Genomic DNA, 6,000 nt, shown 5'->3' with positions numbered 1-6,000 from the left:
TTCACTGGTGACTCAGAGAAAAAGTTTTGATACTGCCCTAGCTGGTTTAGCTCAGTGGATAGAGTGTCGGCCTGTGGACTGAAGGGTCCCTCCCAGGTTCAATTCCAGTCAAGAGCATATGCTGGGGTTGCAGGCTCAACCCCCAGTAAGGGGGCATGCAGGAGGCAGCCGATCAATAATTCTCTCTCATCATTGATGTTTCTATCTCTCTCTCCCTCTCCCTTCCTCTTTGAAATATATATACACACACACACACACATATATATATTATATATATTATATATATTATATATATTATATATATTATATATGTTATATATGTTATATATGTTATATATGTTATATATGTTATATATGTTATATATGTTATATATGTTATATATGTTATATATGTTATATATGTTATATATGTTATATATGTTATATATGTTATATATGTTATATATGTTATATATATTAAAGTTTTGATATTTTTTAAATCTATCTGGAGGAGCTGGAGGAAGTAGTTCTTATTTTAAAGGGATTTGGGAAGGATTCTTCAGAATTCATTGACTTTGCTATTCTGGTAAGAAGTCTTATTTCCCTTAATAAAAGGCATTCTTTCCAACTATTTTGACAATTATTGATCAGGTGTGGGGAACTGTCAGGAAAGGCAAATATTTAAGCAGCTGTCTTGGCACTGAGCTGGGTGCTATGGAAGAGCGGTGGGGTGAGGGCCAAGGAAGCCAAGCTTGGGAGACCACTTTCTGGGTGTTCTCGCTTATTAGTTGGTGATGTTGGATCACTTAACCTCCTTGAACTTAAATGTCTTCAATCTTTACCTTATTACTTTTCTGTAGACTTAAATAATAATGTTTGCCATACACATAAGAGAAATTAAAATTAAGCTATAATGGGATGTAATTCTCATCTATCAGATTGGCAGATATCCAAAAGTTTAATAACGTGTTGTGTTGGTGATGTTGTGAGGAGCAAGTATTTTCATACACAGGCAAAACTTTTATGGAGAACAATTGACCTTTCGTAGGTAGATAGAACAATTGACCTATCAGAATTTAAAATGTACCTTCTCTTTGACTCAGTAATTCCACTCACAAGTGTATCCACTAGCTGTATTACAGTACCTACAAAATGGCAAAAGTGCAAAGTTATTCATTGCCAAATTGTAATAGTGAAAGAGAGGAATTTAAACATCCATCTGGTTTTATAATATATGAATGGAATAGCATGCACTCATCAAAAAGGTAAGCAAGTAATTTGTCAGCACTTTATGATGCCATAGGGAACAGTGTCCAAAAATATATTGTTTAGTGAAAAAACCAAGGTCATTGTTTTATCTACATATGTACATATATCTGGGAATGCATACAATAAATCAATAATAGTGTGTTGAGGAAAGTGGGTTCCTGCATGCACAGGAGAGTGGAGGCTTTCTGGACACCATGCACTTTTTTAAACTTGTGCGTTTTCTACTACTGTTGGCCCTCAAACAACACGGAGAGTAGGGGTTGTTCCATGTATAATTTTGACTTCCTAAAAATTTAACTACTAGTAGCCTTACGAATAACATAAAGTCACTTAACAAATATCTTGTATGCTACATTTTTACATACTGTATTCTTACAATAAAGCTAGAGAAGAATGTTATTAAGAAAATAATAAGGTGGAGAACATACATTTACATTACATTTCTTATTTACTGGAATAAAAAGCCATGTGTAAGTGGGCTTGCCCAGTGCAAACCCACCTTGTTCAAAGGTCAGCTGTATACATGTGTATTTCCTATTTAAAAATAAATTTAAAAATTTTAATGAAATAAACTGGAAAGCACAAAAAATATGTGAAAGGGCCTTTGGTAATTAAATGTGTGCCCTTGCACGAAGCACAGGCTTATATCTAAGGCCACATATCACAACTTCCCTAATCAGAAGAACCCTGGGATAGAGTACCAACCCAGGTGAGAGCTCCATGAAAGGTTCTAAGATGGGTAACTGGCTATATGAATAATTATATCAATATAGACGGTTAATCATGTGGGGGGATGTGTACAACTTTTAGATCTAAATGGCATGTATGGCCTCACTTTATTATTTTAATGGACAAAAAAATATACTAAATGGCGGAAACATTAAGTAATGAGGCCAGAAATGAAAACATTCAACTTAACATAACTTCTAGGTTAAAATAATATTTCTAAGGGATTTTCAGGGCAGTCAAACTATTCTGTATGACACTAATGACAAATACATGACATTACACATTTCTCAAAACCCACAGAATGTACAACACAAAGAGTGAACCCTAATGTAAACTATGGACTTTAATTACTAATAATGTATCAATATTGGTTCATTAATTATAACAAATGTATCTCCCTAATAAAATATGTAAATAATAAGGGAAATTATGTAGGGGGAAGCAAGAGAGGAAATGTGAAAACTCTATGCTTTCCATTCAACTTTTCTGAAAACCAATTAGTGCCTTTTAAAACAGCAGTCTATTAATAACAAAACAAAACAAAAAAGAAAAACAAAGTTGGAAGACAAAAAAAAAAAGCTTCAGCTTCCTGGCACATACAGCAGGTACTCAGCACATATCTGTAGGTTTCAGCTGAATCAAATTTAATGAAAATGAGCAGGTAAGTGTAAATGCTGATTTAAAAAGTATGAGGAATTTGAACAATGATATGTTTGATAATGTCTTAGGATACACATTCCATTAAAAAGAATTGGATATCTTTTCATCTTTATCAGTTAATAAGATCATAGCCTTTTCCCCCAAGATACTTTGATATTTATACACTCTCAACAATAAAAGTGTAAGCAATTCTAATATGTTTTCCTCAAATTGTTTGAGAAGCATTAACCACACACTTAAAATCCTAACTTGTTGATAGATATTTTTGTTGGTGTGACAGCTTTTCTTTCTTTTTTTTTTTCTTTTTAGAAGCATACAGTCTTTACATAGATCCCTACAAAAATTTTTTTAAACCAGATTTTTAAGATAATTCATAACTTCTCCTATAAATTATGTTATTTTTTTAATTTAATAAATCTTTATTGTTCAGATTATTACAATTGTTCCTCTTTTTTCCCCCCATAGCTCCCCTTCACCCAGTTCCCAACCACCCTCTGCCCTTACCTCCCCCACCACTGTCCTCATCCATAGGTGTACGATTTTTGTCCAGTCTCTTCCCGCACCCCCCACACTCTTCTCCCCCCGAGAATTGTCAGTCCACTCCCTTTCTATGCCCCTGATTCTATTATATTCACCAGTTTATTCTGTTCATCATATTTTTTATTCACTTGATTTTTAGATTCACTTGTTGATAGACATGTATTTGTTGTTCATAATTTTTATCTTTACCTTTTTCTTCTTCTTCCTCTTCTTAAAGAATACCTTTCAGCATTTCATATAATACTGGTTTGGTGGTGATGAACTCCTTTAGATTTTTCTTATCTGTGAAGCTCTTTATCTGCCCTTCAATTCTGAGTGATAGCTTTGCTGGGTAGAGTAATCTTGGTTGTAGGTTCTTGCTATTCATCACTTTGAATATTTCTTGACACTCCCATCTGGCCTGCATAGTTTCTGTTGAGAAATCAGTTGACAATCCTATGGGTGCTCCCTTGTAGGTAATTAACTGTTTTTCTCTTGCTGCTTTTAATATTCTTTGTTTTTTGCTCTTGGCATTTTAATTATGATGTGTCTTGGTGTGGTCCTCTTTGGATTCCTTTTGTTTGGGGTTCTCTGTGCTTCCTGGACTTGTAAGTCTGTTTCTTTCACCTGGACTTGTAAGTCTGTTTCTTTTCAACCGTGGTTTTGAACTCTATATCCAGTCGTTTGCTTTCCTCCATTTCTTTCATTTGTGATCTCTTTCTTTGTCTCCGCATTTTTGTTGCTTCCCTGGGTTGGTAGGGTAGCTTTGTGTGGAAGGTGTCCTATAGGGCCTGGGGGCTCAGCCTCCCCCAGTTACCTGAGGTGGACACTTTTGGTGCACCCCTTTGTGGACTGTGTGCACAGCCTTGTTGTAGTTAAGTCTTGATTGTTGTTGGTTTCACTGGGAGGAATTGACCTCCAGGCCAATTGGCTGTGAGGATCAGCTGTGTCTATGCTGGGAGAACTTCTGTGCTGGAGACACCCTTATGAGACAAGACTTGCAAAATTGCAAAAGCCTCTGTGCTCAGCTTAGATGGGGCGGAGTCTCAGGGTGGAGCAGACAGCCTTGGCTTCCCGTCAGCCCTGCCCTATGAGTCCCCTGTGTCTCAGTGTCCCTTGGTAATCGCTGCAAGCACCTCTGAGAGAAAGCCGCCCTCGAGTTTCGCCCGCTGCCAGACAGTCCAGTTTCTCCCTGAATGAGTCTGGGTTCCCAGAAACTCGCCCAGAACTGGAGTTCAGCACAGTCGGGAGCTTCCATCTCCCTCCCGCTTTAGAAAGCCAGCCGTGCACTCAGCCGCCCATGCATTCAGCCACCCGTCCTCTCCGTGCGCGCATCTCCGTACCTCAGCCTTTTGCAGCTCCTCTGAGTCTCAATGTGCTTTCCTCTCTCCTTCTAATTGTAGAATTTCCACTCAGCCAGCTTTCCTGTGGTTCTGGATGGTGTCTGTTTTGTCTTTTAGTTGTAGTTTTGATATTGTTGTGTGAGGCAGCAGTTTAGGTGTTTACCTATGCCGCCATCTTGGTTTCTCCCAAATTATGTTATTTTTATTTAGAGAACAGTTTATCCAGATTTACAAAATTATTAAAAAGTTCCTTATTTTAATAGTGAGACACTAGGTCTTAAAACAAGGCCTGGCATGGTTTTGAAACATTCTTCAATACCCATTGTAGAATTGGCCCCAGTTAACTTAAGGTGTAATGTCCAAGTGAGTACAAGGCTCTACCTTGGAAAAAATTACTCTTTGTAGAAAACTGTTCTCCTAACTACAAGCCATAGAGGTTGAAGCAGGTTGTCCTTCAAATGGTCTCTACAGAACTTGACTGTTTGGGTTTTCAATCTCTGTTCCTTTAATATCTCTTTTGCACAGAGTATGAAAGTCAAATTTCCTGAGAATTGGAGCTCCTACTGATTTTGTGGGATTTCCTCTTATTAGATGTTGAAACCCAGCCAGGATCTTGATCTCTGAGTCCCCAAGCAATAGTGTAGAGCACGTTTTCTGCCCCTCGGAGAACAGCTGCTCTGTCAGCTCCTGTGCGTGTCAGTAAAAGCGAGGTTGTGCTGTCATTTTGCATCCTGGAGTTACTAACAACATTCTTTGAAAAATAACCAGTTTGTTTCTTACATTTTCAGTAATCTTCACATCATGGAGAAACCCTTAAGTTCCTGCACTAACAACTTATTTACCTCTAAAATCAAAGACAATAACCACTAGAAATACATAGCACAGAGCTTCTCCAATTATCTGCGGTGGAAGGCCAGACACTGTTTCTGTCTATTACAGATAGGTACTTTTTTGTAAAACAGAATAAAAGTAGATTACTAGAAAAATTAAATGATACCACAAAATAGAGGCCACAAATTTTCATTAGATTCAACAGACATGAAATTACTCTTTCAAGTTGCTATAAAAGTATCCAAATGCTTACTTTCATGTTCTCATGGGCCACTGAGAAACAGTGCATGGACCAGCACCAACCCACAGTACAGGCTGGTGGATCCCTGGTGCCGGGGGCCGCCTTTTTGTCTGATGACAGCCTTGGTACCCTTCAGGGAACATCCTCACACAACCCAGACCAAATGAGTTCCCAGGACTTTGCCAAGAACTTTTTTGGGAAAAGAGTAATTATTTCTATCGGGACTGTAGAATATTCATAGCATTAATATTTTAGGCAGTCTGCTGGGTGCAAAACTGATATCTCATTGTTTTCTCATTTCCTTTCACCTGATTACTAGTTAATGTAAACATCTTTTCACTTGTTTGTTAACATTTTAATTTACACTTCTGTGCATTGTCTAAGTACATCTTTCCCCCATTTTCTCTTAAACTACCTTTTTCTTATAAG

Source organism: Plecotus auritus (genome assembly GCF_963455305.1).
Source record: "Plecotus auritus genome assembly, chromosome: 5".
Classification (NCBI taxonomy): Eukaryota; Metazoa; Chordata; class Mammalia; order Chiroptera; family Vespertilionidae; genus Plecotus; species Plecotus auritus.
Note: the sequence above shows the minus strand (reverse complement) of the source record.